General features: G+C 40.0%; 1 protein-coding gene across 5 annotated transcripts in view; it reads right to left on the bottom strand.

Annotated features, from left to right (window-relative positions):
* The window catches only part of Arhgap12 (Rho GTPase activating protein 12), a 109,575-nt gene that overhangs the window by 86,216 nt on the left and 9,058 nt on the right, over window positions 1–14,301 (bottom strand). For all 5 annotated transcript variants that reach the window (XM_037206389.1, XM_028872963.2, XM_028872978.2 and 2 more), the window contains exon 2: window positions 983–1,019. The gene's annotated coding sequence lies outside the window, so the exon portion shown is untranslated. The remainder of the gene's footprint in view (window positions 1–982; window positions 1,020–14,301) is intronic.

Raw genomic sequence — 14,301 nt, 5'->3', positions numbered from 1 at the left:
CACTCGACCTCCTGTTCTTCTCTCTTGGTCTGCTTACCTCTCTTCTCTTGCTCTCTTGCCCCCCTGCTTCTCTCATGGCCCAGTTCTCTGGACCCTTCCAGACATCTCTCGCTCATAACCACAATAAAAACCCTTCTCCTCAACCATATCTAGGAGTGGTCATGTCCTCATCATTATTCACATGCTAGGCTACACAGCAAGTTTGTGGTCAGCCTAGATTTATGAGAGCCCTGGAGAGAGAGAGAGAGAGAGAGAGAGAGAGAGAGAGAGAGAGAGAGAGAAGAAGAAGAAGAAGAAGAAGAGGAGGAGGAGGAGGAGGAGGAGGAGGAGGAGGAGGAGGAGGAGGAGGAGGAGGAGGAGGAGGAGGAGGAGAGAAAAGAGGAAGGAAAGGAGAAAGCAAAGAAAGGAGAGAAGGAAACAAAACAGAAGGGTCAAAAAGAAGACAAAGGCAGAAAGTGGCAGAGCATCAAGGATTCCCAGCAAACACAAGACGCTATGATGAAGCAAGGCAGGATCTTCTCTAAAGTCCACAGAGGACAAGCACACTGCCAACACCAACACTTGGATACGTTTGGATAAAGGTTCTCATCATGTAGCCCAGGTGGGCCTCATCTGCCTGCTTCAGCCTCCCCACTGCAGAGATTAACATCACTGTTTAAAAACCACCCATTTACAGTACAGTATCACTGACCCAAAATTTAAAAAATTTGAAACTTTTTGCACACTAACATGAACCAAGTGGGAAATTCCATGCCTGTTCCCAAGTGATGGGTCACAGCTTGAACACAGATGCAGGTGTTACTGTACACTGTGTGTAGAAACAATCATTCTCCTAAGGACTATCATCTCTAAGATAAAGCCAATAAGCTGAGGTGGTAAGTAAATGGATTACCAACACAATTTCAGCACATGCAATTTATTTCTAGACAAGCTACTTGAGTTAATAAATACAGTAACACTGTTTAAAAAAAAGTAAACTTACCTTAGAAGGCTGTAAACATCTGGTGTTTCATTTAAACCTATAAAAATAAATAAAATTGTTTATTATCTCTAACCAAGATTCCTTAAAGGAACATAATGTGTATAATTCTGAAGCATAATTTTATGATAGTGATAAGGAACATAAGGGAATACTGTATGATTTCTCAGTGCCATGCTCCAACAAAACCACTGGGGCCACTGAGATCAGTGTGGCCACTACCTGCGCTTGTTGCCATTACTATTTCAGCATCCCTTACTTTATTCTGACAAACAGCGATTTTTTTTAAATTTTTGATTTATGATAAACAAATTTGGTAAAACTGCTAAGATAATTGTTTCTCCAAGTTCATGGTATTCAGTGGGCATAGATAATGTGTTTAAAGTTAACACATTGTTCACCACAGATGACTTTTTACAAAAAGGGAAACAGACATCATAATGCTTCTTTTCAATCAAGAGTTTTAAACCAAATGATCAAATCTATCAATCAACAGTGAATACCTAAATAAGACATACCTAAAGTACAGACTGTCTCCTGTACTGTTTCACCTCATGCAATGGTTACACAAAAATCCAGAAGGCAAGGTATTCCATTAGACAACAGAACTAAACTCTTCAAAGAGTCAGTGTCATGAAAACTAAAAAAGGGAAGAGACTCCTCAAGATCAGACATTTCTATAAGCAAAACTGTTTGGTTAGAAGTACCTAAAATTTACCATATCCAAAATCTACTTCCTGTCTATACCACCCTATCCTGTCACATCTGCTCATCACAGTAGAAGAGAGCTTCCAGCCTTTGAAATGTTCGTCTCTGCTTTCATACATGACTGGACATCCCACATACATTTTTCACAACTTTTCAAAAGTCCATCCTGAGGGCAGCGGAGATGGCTCAGCAATTAAGAGCACCTGCTGCTCTTCCAGAGGACCTGAGTTCAGATCCTAGCACCCACACTCACAGCTATACGGAACTCCAAGTCCAGGGGATCCAATGAACTCTTCTGGTTTCCATCATACCACCCCCGACACACATACAAAGAGATATAATACACACACACACACACACACACACACACATCATTTAAAAAACAAAAAACAAAAAACAGCTGGATGGTGTGCACGCCTTTAATCCCAGTACTTGGGATATCTCTGGAGTGCGAGGCCAGCCTGGTCTACAGAGTGAGTTCAGAACAGCCAGGACTACATAGAGAAACCCTGTCTGGAAAAAACAAAATAAAGCCCAGAAAGTTCATACTGAATCATATACATGTGCAGTACAAAAAAGAGACAGACAATAAATACAACAGTGGACCCTAAGTTGTCAATAGAGCTGAAAATTGTTGTCATGGCATCCTAACATCCTAGTATAACACATTAGTCATGTTTGTAGTAATACTGATGTACACACAACTACCAAGGTGCACGAGTATAAAAGGCATAGTATAAACAATTAAATGCAGAACACAGCACTTGATGATAATAAATGACTGTTATGGTTGTATTTCTATACTGTATTTTTTTGATATTTTAGAAACTATGATCTAATACATATACTTGTTTTTAAAAAAGTTCCTACAACAGTCTGGCCATGTAATGCTGGCAGCACCATCACACATCATGTGTTTACTACATCACTCACTGACTTCATCAATAAGGCACATGAAGTAAGTGACTGTCCAGGTCTGTGTAAACACACTAATGGTCCAACAATGAAGGAATCAGCCAATGACAGATTCTCACAATTCTACTGTTAAATGAAACATACTGTACTTTATTCTGGGGTGACTTAGGTTCCCCCTGCCCCCAGGGAAACAGAAAATAAAAAGTACCTTTGAAGACACAGAGATAAGTAGGAAAATGCAGCTACTTTTCCCAAGGCTCCTGTAGCTTAGAAACATCAAGACTTCTCAGACAGTGATTGCTTCATGCTAGTATATCAAGGCTGTAGCACTGCAGAACAGTAGTGGATTTCTGGCCAACCCATGTTCCCTCTACTGCCAGGCTTTATGACTGCACCCACCCAGTAACTACAAAGACCAGTGTGCACAAACAGAAAGAGAAGGGTTATACAAGGGAGTCCATTTCACTAGTTCAACATGAAACATTCAATCTACCGCTTTAGATAAAGGCGGTAAGATGTGAAAAGGCAAGGCAAATGTGGCAGTTAAATGATATAATATATATAGAAAGGTAGTCTCCTATCAAGGAGGATGAAGTGAATGAAACGAGCAAGACAACAAAATGGAAATTGAGAATAGAAGCTACACATAGATTATTAGTCTAAACAGAGGTAAGGAATATGGAATGAAACTGGAAAGCCCTAAGATAATTATTAAAATCATAAACATCTAAAAAGCTACATAGCAGATTATACACTACAAACAATTTCAAGAAAATTAGATAAAATGAAAGAAAAGTCTTATTATAAACTATTGAAAGATTGAGGTATTCATGGAATAGCTCTAAAAACAGATTTATGTGAGAATTATATACAACTGTGTGAATCATTTATTCTATTTTGTGTAAGAACAAGCTATATTAAAATGAAAGCTTACTTTGATTTGGATTTATTTCTTCCTCTTCTCCTTAGATTAGGTCAAAAGCTGTTTATTCTGATAACTTTAGATAGGCTTTTGCTTATTTAACTAGAGAACTCTCTCACCAGAACACTCCTGAAATAAAATCTATTCAGTACTTATTACCACATGCCTCTGTCTGTGTTCATCCCAAACACAAATTGCTAAGCACCCAATCGCCAGAACATTCAGTTTTTGCATATCTACTGCTCTGAACACCCCCTGCTTTTCTCAGCAATTTTTTAAATGTCCACACACACACATAAGCACCTACTTACATCTTCTGTATGTATATGGGGGGGGTGAGCTCTGTGTGTGTGTGTGTGTGTGTGTGTGTGTGTGTGTGTGTGTGAGAGAGAGAGAGAGAGAGAGAGAGAGAGAGAGAGATCCACCTTGCCATACCAACCTCAGGTATTCTCAGGTGCCATCCACCTTGCTATTTTTTATTTTTATTTTTGTTTGTTTTGTTTTAAGACAGAGTCTTACTAAGTAGCTCTGACTGTCTTGAAACTCGCTATATATATATCAGGCTGGCTTCGAACTCACAGAGATCCTCTTCCCTCTGCCTAGGATTAAATATGTGAGCCAACATACCAGGCTTTGTTTTGCTGGGGTTCTTTCTGGTTTTTTGGTTTTTGGAGACAGGAACTCTCATTGGTCTGGAATGCACAACTTAGTCCAGGCTGGCTGACCAGCAAGTCCCAAGGATATACCAGGTCTCCATCTCCCCAGGACTGGGATTACAATCATGTGCCATTATGCCTGGCTGGCTTTTTATGTGAGTTCTGTGGACCAAACTCAAGTTTTCCCAATTGAGCCATTTGAGGAGCCCTAAAACATCTACTACTGCTCTATCCTCAACTCAGACTCGGAATTTTCTATCACAGTACTTTATCATCTGATAACCTCTTTTTCCCATCTGTTATGTTTTTTAATTGTCTTTCTCATGTAAATTACTAAGAAGCCTACCACAAATTATACAGCTCAGCAAATGTTATCTTCCTCCCCCAGGACATCTGCTCTAACCAACTACATTTTACTAGATATATCCAAAACAAAATAAACAAGAAAATAAAATCTTAAAGAGAAACAAAAACTTAAGTAAATACATCCATAGTTAAAGGTTTATAATTTAAGACTAATCTAGGTATGCACATCACATGCAGTAATTCCAATACTCTAGTACTTAGAACATAAAATGATAATATGCCTCAAGCTTGTACATATTAAGCAATATAAAAATATTACAGCTAACTCACTAATTCTTGGCACTATGTTCACCTAGATTTTTTTTTAATATTGCTTAAAATTAATAATAAAAAAATGATGCCATAGCTCAGTGGTAGAGCACTCTCTAACATTTATGGGGCCCCAAAACAAAAAAGAATAAAATAACTGGAGATGGGGAGTTAGTGGAGGTGGTATGGGGATAAAAAAGTGGAGGATAAGTATGACCAGAAATACATGCATATACAAAATTGTCAAAGAGTAAAATCAATTATTTCTTTAAAAACAACAACTGGAGATGTAGCTTAGTTGGTAGCATGCTTGCTTGCCTAGTATGTACCTTAGCACCACGAAAGGGGAAAAAAAAGAATAAAAATCCCTAAACAGGCACCTAATAAATAAAATCAAATTTAATGAGCACAACAATAAAAATCCACCAACTAGCTTTCAAAGTTATACATTTATAATCATTAGGCAGTGGTAAGCACCTCAAGTTTTCTTAATGAATAATCCCTGTTTTCTAAGAATGAACAGATACACAATATAAAATACTTCTCTGAACTGAAACAGGCTATGTGAAGAAGAAGGAAAGGCAAATATCTGTAAAGAAATAGCGAAAACAGAACACAGGAAAAAGCTGATAGCTGTAGGGTAGCAGAGGAGGCAACCAAGGAGAACCAGTGAGGGAAGTGCCAACTCAAGACTTCATTCAGTCTGAAACAAAAATGAGGAAATAGCAAAAGAAGCATGTGGGGAAGTGAGCATATTCTAATAAAAAGGAAATTTGTAAACCAGGCATTTAATCCCAGCACTCAAAAGACAGAAGCAGGAGGATCTGAATTCAAAGGCCAGCCTCGTCTACACAGTAAATTTCCAGGTCATCCAGAGTATAGTGAGACTATGTCTCAAAAAAAGGAAAAATAAAATGTAATTAAAATTTTTAGAAAGAAAATTTGCACAGGGTATCTGCAGACCACGTGCCAGGAATGACAGAAATGGGGCCATCTCAATGACTTTTCCCGGGAATGGCTACTAGAATGTAGAAAGTACTGTAGTTCACGGGCTGGAGTTATAATCAGCAATACCCAGCATGTGCAAGGTTTAGTGTACACATGGAGGAAGCGGGGTTGTGCTTCAATACAAAACAGAAACCAGAACTACAAGCTTGGATTTGGCAATGAATTTTAACATATAACAAATTCATAATCCATGAGGGAGAAAAAAATGGACTTTACTAAAATTAAAAATTTCTTTAAATCAGCATGCTGAAGAAGCAGCTGCAACTCCATTTTTATTACAGCTCTATTTACAACAGCCAAGAAATGGAATCAACCTGTTTCCACCAACAGATGAATGACAAAAATGCTGAGTATACACAATAAAGTAGCTGCCCATAAAAAAAGATGGAATTCTATCACTTGTGACAACATGAATAGAACCCACAGGACATATGTTAAATAAGTCAGAAATAAAAAAAGACAAATCCTGTGTGATCTCACTTATATGAAATTGAGACAGCAGTTACCAGAGCTTGAAGTCAGGAGAGAGCAGGATTGGGAAAGTACCTAGGGTAGAGGTTCTCAACCTTCCTAATGCTGAGACCCCTTTAACACAGTTCTTTATGTTGTGGTGACCACCAACCATAAAATTATTTCGTTGCTACTTCATAACTATCTTTCTACTGTTATGAATCATAATGTAAATATCTAGTAAGCAGGATACATGATAAGTGACCCTCAAAGGGGTTACGAACCACAGGCTGAGAACTGCTGTTCTAGATCCCACTTCTGGCCTCTGTGGTGGTATTGTGTTCCCCAAAATATTGTGTACCCTAATAAATTTATCTGGGGTCAGAGAACAGACAGCCACTAGATACAAAAGCTAGAAAATGGTGGCACTCACACCTTTAATCCTAGCATTCCAGAGATAGAAATCCCTCTGGATCTCTGTGAGTTCAAGGCCACATTGGAAATAGCCAAGCATGGTGACACACGCCTTTAATCCCAGAAAGCCAGCCTTTAATCCCAGGGAGTGGTGGTAGAAAGCAGAAAGATATATAAGGCGTGAGGACCAGAAACAAGAAGATTTTGGCTGGTTAAGCATTCAGGCTTTTGAGCAGTAATTCAGCTGAGACCCATTCCGGATGAGGACTCAGAGGCCTCCAGTCTGAGGAGACAAGACCACCTGAGGATCCGGCGAGGTGAGATAGCTGTGGCTTGTTCTGTCTCTCTGATCTACCAGCATGGACCCCAATAACTCTCCTCAGGTTTGATTTTATTAATAAGAACTTTTAAGATTCCTGCTACAGGCCTCTACATGTGCTCCATAGTATATGCCCCCACACAACCACACAATGTAACAACACTTCTTGAAAATATATAAACAGGGGCTGGAGAGATGGCTCAGGGGTTGAGAGCACTGGCTGCTCTTCCAGAGGTCCTGAGTTCAATTCCCAGCAACCACATGGTGGCTCACAACCATCTGTAATGAGATCTGGTGCCCTCTTCTGAATTATGTATACAGGCAAAACACTGTATACATAATAAATAAATAAATCTTAAAGAAAATATATAAACAGTTGGGTGGTGAAGCAGGATGATCAGTAGTGTTATACACTGTTGGGAGAATTGTAAACAGTAGGGAAAGCATTGTGATAGCTCCTCTAAAAATAAAATTACAATTACCATTACCCAACAATCCCACTCTGGATACAAGTCCAAAAGAACTGAAACAGAGACTCAGGTATTTGCATACACATGCTCACAGCAGCATGATTTATAGTAGCCGAAGTGCACAGAAACCAAATACCCACAACCACTGGAAAAGATAAGATGTAGTATATACTCACAATGAGTACTCAGGTACCCCCCCCCCCAGACAGGGTTTCTCTGTGTAGTTTTGGTGCCTGTCCTGGATCTCACTCTGTAGACCAGGCTGCCCTCAAACTCACAGAGATCTGACTGACTCTGCCTCCCGAGTGCTGGGATTAAAGGCGTGTGCCATGTGGGAGCCCGTTCTGGGGTTCCTCGTGGCTTTACTCAGCAGGTCTGAATAGAGGATGATCAAGACCACGGGCCTGAGTGCAGGTGTCTGAGATGGTCTGCACTTGGCTGTGCTGGGGGAAGAGGTCTTTTGCTCCACCCCTTGGCGTCTCTGTAAAAACCAGAGACAGTCGGGGCCCGTTGGAATAGGTTCCAGGCCCTCTCGAGGCTATCCTTTATTTTCTATCTGTTTATCTCCACAAGCTTCTCCGCTATAAATCCTTCTATCTAATATTTCCTGCTGATCGCACTCAAGAAAACTCTAGGAAGCTGTGGGGGTGGTGGGTAAACGCCCCACAGTGCCACCACCGCCAGGCAGTCTTTTTAAGATTTACTTTATTATGTATACAGTGTTGTGACTGCATGTATGCCTGCACATCAGAAGAGGGCACCAGATCTCATTACAGATGGTTGTGAACCACCACATGATTGCTGGGAATTGAACTCCGGACCTCTGGAAGAGCAGCCAGGCCTCTTAACCTTTGAGCAATCTCTCCAGCCCTGAGTATTCAGTCTTTAACAAAAAACGTTTGACACAGTACAATGAAGATGTAGTTTGAAGATGTCATGCATGATTCCACTTACATGAGGTACCTAAGTAGTCAAATGCATAGAGACAGAATGGAGAATGGCAGTTATCGAGGGACAGCGAGACCATAAAGAATTATTACTGTTGAATGGGTATAGAATTTCAGTTTGTGATGAGGAACAAGATAATAGTAATGAATGTACAGCAATGCAAATTTACTAGATGCCACTGACAGATACACATAAAAATGGTTAAAATGGGGTTAGAGATGTAGCTCAGTGGAATAGTGCCTGCTAGCATGCACGGGGCCCACAATTTAATTCCCAGGAACACACACACCTTAAAATAGGAAATTTTAGGCATATTGTAACTTAAGAAGAGTGATTACAGGGTTAAGATACAGCTTGGTGATAGAAAACAAAAAGGGGTTACAGAGTACAATTTAAATCACTCACCTACTCATATAGTTATTTTCAAAGTAAAATATTTAAAAAGTAGACATCAGACTTTCAGAAAACTGAAAAGTAGCATTTCAGCAGCACACAAGCAATCAACTATTGTTCCCAAAGCCCTAGACCTTTCTGTCCTCTATTTTTTTTTAAGAGGAAATACAAGCCAGGTGGTGGTAGCAAATACCTTTAATCCCAGCACTCAGGAGGCTGAGGCAGGCTTATCTCTATGAGTTCCAGGCCATCCTGGCCTACAGAGCCAGTTCTAGGACAGCCAGAGCTACACAGAGAAACCTTGGGGGGGGGGTAAAATTTAAAGAGAGAGAGAGAGAGGAAATATAGGCTAGAGGGACAGCTCAGCAGGTAAGAGCTGCTCTTGCAGAGGACCTGGGTTTGATTCTCAGCACCTATATGGTGGCTCACAACCATCTGCAACCCCAGTTCCAGGGAATCAGACACCACCTTCTGGCTTCTGCAGGCACAAACACATACAAGCAAAACACACATACAAATAAAATTTTAATTCAAAAAAATTTTTTAAAGAAAATACTGGACTGGAAAGACAACTCAGTTGGTGTTCCATGCAAGCATGTGAACCTGAGTTTGGTCCCACAGAACCCATATAAAAAACCCATACACAATGGCATATACCTGTAGCACTGAGAAGGTAGATTCATTAGGATCCCTGGGATTCACAGACAGATTATTTGTCACAAAAGGTAAAGACTATGAAGACATTTGAGTCAACCTCTGGCTGTAACACACACGTTCACAAACACACACAAAGAACTACTCCACAGGGGCTAGAGATGGCTCAGTGGTTAAGAGCACTGACTGCTCTTCTGAAGGACCTAGATTCAATACCCAGCACCCATAAGGCAGCTCACAACTGTCTGTAACTCCAGTTCCAGGGGATCTGGCACCCTCACATAGAGGCAAAACACCAATGTACATAAAATAAATTTTAAAAAAAATTACTCTAAAGATCATAATTTCTACTCAAAAAAAAAAAAAAAAAAAAAAAAACATAGCTAGGCTGTGGGGGCGCACGCCTTTTGTCCCAGCACTCAGGAGGCAGAGCCAGGTGGTTCTCTGTGAGTTCAAGGCCAGCCTGGTCTATAGAGTGAGATACAGGCATCAAAACTACACAGAGAAACCCTGTCTGGAAAAAAAAAAGTAAAATTGTTGCTATTAAAACAATACACTTCCATATAACACAGTCAAAGAAGAAACACAGTCAAGGAAGAAATCAGACAGAAAGCCTGAACTGAACTCAATGGTACACTAAGTAAAAATAGTTCTCAACATTTACACTATTTAATATTATTACAAAGAAACATTTTTAAATCTCTACTAAATGACACCCTGAGAAACTAACAGAATACAAAATTAACAGAGGTATTTGACAAAAAGCAGAGCAAAAATTAGTAATAGAAAACAGGAAAATGTTAGAAGAAATCAGTAAAACCAGATCTGGTTCTTCTAGATCAGGAAACTGGTATCTTATGATCACACTATTCAAGAGCAGAAGAGAGACACAAATTACCAGGGTCAAAAAAAAAAAAAAAAGATCTTAGGAATAAATATACTTACAGGTTCTAAAACACTGTGAAAAAAAATCAAAGGATTATAAACTTTATGACAATAAAATTGATAAGTAAGACAGAACAAAAGTTTTAAAAGATAAAAATTACCAGAACTTGCTCAAAAAGAGATAGATAACTGAATACTCTTAAGTTTATGCAACAAAATGACTGATTATTTAAAAACTAGCCACGGGCTGTCAAGATTGTTCAGCTGGTGAAGTGCTTGCCCCACAAGCAAACAATGTGACCTGAGTTACATTCCCAGAACCCGGGTAGAAAACCTAACATGATGGTCCACACTTACAACCCAAGGCTGGAGACAGCAGGATCCCTAGGGCTAGCAGGGCAGCCAGCCTATTGATCAATGTGCTCCAGTCCAGAGAAACTCAGTCTCAAACAAACAAAGAAGTGGGACCTCCGGCCTCCACACATATATGCAAGCACACATGCATGACATACACCAAAAAAATATATATATATTAAAAGCTATCCACAAAAAGAACTCCTAGCCGAAATGGTTTGGCTGGTGAATTTTACTCAAAATTAAGGGAGAAACCTTATGTCTACAAAAACCTCCGTGAAAGATGAATGTGAAAAAAATCTAACTCATTCTATGAAGTTAACATTATACTTATAGCAACATCAAAAAATGCTGAAAGAGGAAAAACTGATGCTAACCAGTATCATTCAAGAATATAGACACAAAAATTGCTAATCCAACTGTAACAAACTGGACCCCCTTACCCTCCATCATCTCATGGAGCCCAAAACAGCCGTGAACTGCCTATGCCTACTGACCCCAAACTCTCAATCTTCCTGACTCCCCTTCCAACTTCTGGGATTCAGGCACGCACCAACCATCATGCTTACCTTCCAACAATATTTTCAAATCATAATGTATCAAGTCCGAGAACAGTACAAAGTTGATCATTTAAAAATCATTATGGGCTGGAGAAATGGCTCAGAAGTTAACAGCACTGCACCAGCTGTTCTTTCAGAGAACCCAGGTTCAACTAACTCCCAGCACCCACATGGTGGCTAAACTATTTATTTAACTCCATTTCTAGGGGATCCTAAAGCTGCCTTCTGGCCTCCTCAGGCACTTGGCTCACAAATGGTATCCAGACATACATGCAAGCAAACACCATACACATTTAATACAATAGTAACAAATTTTTTTGTTTGTTTTGTTTTTGTTTTTCGAGACAGGGTTTCTCTGTGTAGCTTTGTGCCTCTCCTGGAACTCACTTGGTAGCCCAGGCTGGCCTCGAACTCACAGAGATCCACCTGGCTCTGCCTCCCGAGTACTGGGATTAAAGGCGTGCGCCACCACCGCCCGGCAATAGTAACAAATTTTAAATCCATCTATTTAATGAAAAGGTCTATTAAAAAAATAGATCAGGGCTGGAGATGATTCAGTAGGTAAGAGCACTTACTGCTCTTGCAGAGGTCGCAAGTTCAGTACCTAGCACCCATGCCAGGCAGCCCACAACCAGCTATCACTTCAGCTCTAAGAAATCCAATGCACAAGCCTCCACAGGTACCTAAACTCAATGTGCAAACACAGATAACACAAAATTAAAAATTAATCTTAAAAAAAAAAAAAAAAAGAGCCAAAGACCTTAACAGATACCTCACCAAAGATGATACACAGATACCATATAAACGTATCAAAAAAGACTGGCAGCAAGGCCCTGGTAACCCATGCCTTTTATCCCAGCACTTGAAAGGCAGAAGCACATGATCTCTGAGTTCAAGGCCAGCCTGGTCTACATAGCAAGTTCCAGGACAGTTGGGGGCCAGGGGGAGATCAAACTATTCATACCATTTGCCATCAAGGAAATGCAAATTAAAATAACAATGACATGTTACTGCATACTTATTAGAAGAGCAATGTCCAGAATATTGACAACACCAAGTACCAGCCAGGATGGAGTTCCAGGTACTCCATCGTTGGTGGGAATGTGAAATGGTATAGCCACTACTGAAGACACTGGAAGTTTCTTTCAAAACTAAACATGTTACTTTTAGCACATGCTGCAGGAATTGTGCTCCTGGGTTTTTATTTTTTGTTGATTTTGTTGATATTTTTTTGTTGTTGTTGTTATTGTTGTTTTTGTTTTTAGAGACAGGGTTTCTCTGTATAGCCCTGGCTGTCCTAGAACTTATTCTATAAACCAGGCTGGCCTCGAACTTAAGAGATACACCTGCCTCTGCCTCAAGTGCTGGGATTAAAGGCGTGAGTCACCACTGCCCTGATAGCTCCTAGATTTTTACCTACAGAAGATAAAATCTAAAGTCTGCACAAAAACCTGCATACAGGTGATAACCACAATGCTGTCTATAATTACTACAACCTAGGAGCAACTAATGTATCTTTCAGTAGGCAAATGCATAAACTCTGAGACATCCAAAATGTAATTTGTTTTGTTTTGTTGAGACTGAATCTCCCTATTTAGCACAGGCTGACCTCAAATTCTCCATCCTCCTGCCTCACCCTCATGAGTAATTTAGTACAATGTAATTTTAGCACACACAAAAGAAGCTATTAAGCCATAAAAAGACATGGAGGAAACGTATGACCAAGTAAAAAAAGCCAGTCTGAAAATGAAATATGCCGTATGATTCCAACTGTATAACACCCTGAAAAGAGCAAACTACAGAGACAGTGAAAAAGATCAGAAAGGAAACTGGGGATTGTCACGGGCTATGAGATGCGAAGATAAACAGTGTAGTCCCCAAAACCTGGGACTTTTGTGGTGGAAATACTGTGCATTTTATTGTAACACTGGATACACAAACTCATATAATACACACCACTAAACTCAAACTCCATTTGTATAAATTACCATTCAGGAACAACAATACAGGCTCACTGATTTTTAAGAAATATACCACTGGGCTTGATGGCCCACACCTTTAATCCCAGCACTCGAAGGCAGAGGCAGGAGCATCTCTATGTTCCAAGAAGCCAGCCTGGGCTACATGAGTTCCAAGACAGCCAAAGCTATATCTATATCTATATCTGTGTCCATATCTAGATCTATATCTATATAGGTATCTATATATATAGAGAGAGAGAGACAGAGAGGGAGGAAGGGAGGGAACAAACCACTCTGGTCTGGTGTGGGAATGTTCATAATGGGTGGTGGGAGTTGGGGGGGGTTTCTCTCCTTCCACCATGTGGGTCCTAGGGATCCACCTCAGGTTGTCAGGCTTGAAAGCAAACACCTTTACCTGCCAAGTCATATCCATAGTCTGACATTGTCAATAAACAGTAAAAATTCCACATTCATATAGCATTCTTATACCATATACTTCACAGAAAACAGACTTTTAAAAGCTTATGACCAGGAAGATATTAGTGATTATTGGTTTGGCAAAGGTTTATTTATTTATTTACTTATTTATTTATTTATTTATTTTCCAGACAGGGTCTCACCATGAAGCCCAGCTGACCTCAAACTCACCATCCTTAGCCCCTCAACTACTGGAATTACAGGCATTCACAATCACATTCAGCTTTGTCAACAGTTTCTTCTAATGAACAACAACCAAAAAAATTTAAAAAAAAAAAAAAAAAAGGCAAATATTCAAACTGGATTTCACCAAGCTCCTTTGGAGTTCCTCAGCATGTGGCAACAAAGGCATGAGTTAGAGAGATGCTAACTGCCCTCAAAACTAGCCAAGCCAGGGCCGGGCGGTGGTGGCGCACGCCTTTAATCCCAGCACTTGGGAGGCAGAGGCAGGCGGATCTCTGTGAGTTCGGGGCCAGCCTGGGCTACCAAGTGAGTTCTAGGAAAGGCACAAAGCTACACAGAGAAACCCTGTCTTGAAAAACCAAAAAAAAAAAAAAAAAAAAACCAACTAGCCAAGCCCACTTTGTCTCATGTGAAGTAATAGGCTTAATGC

This window comes from Peromyscus leucopus, chromosome 5, assembly GCF_004664715.2.
Source record: "Peromyscus leucopus breed LL Stock chromosome 5, UCI_PerLeu_2.1, whole genome shotgun sequence".
NCBI lineage: Eukaryota > Metazoa > Chordata > Mammalia > Rodentia > Cricetidae > Peromyscus > Peromyscus leucopus.
The sequence above is the reverse complement of the archived record's forward strand: the minus strand, read 5'-3'. Positions and strand labels throughout refer to the sequence as shown.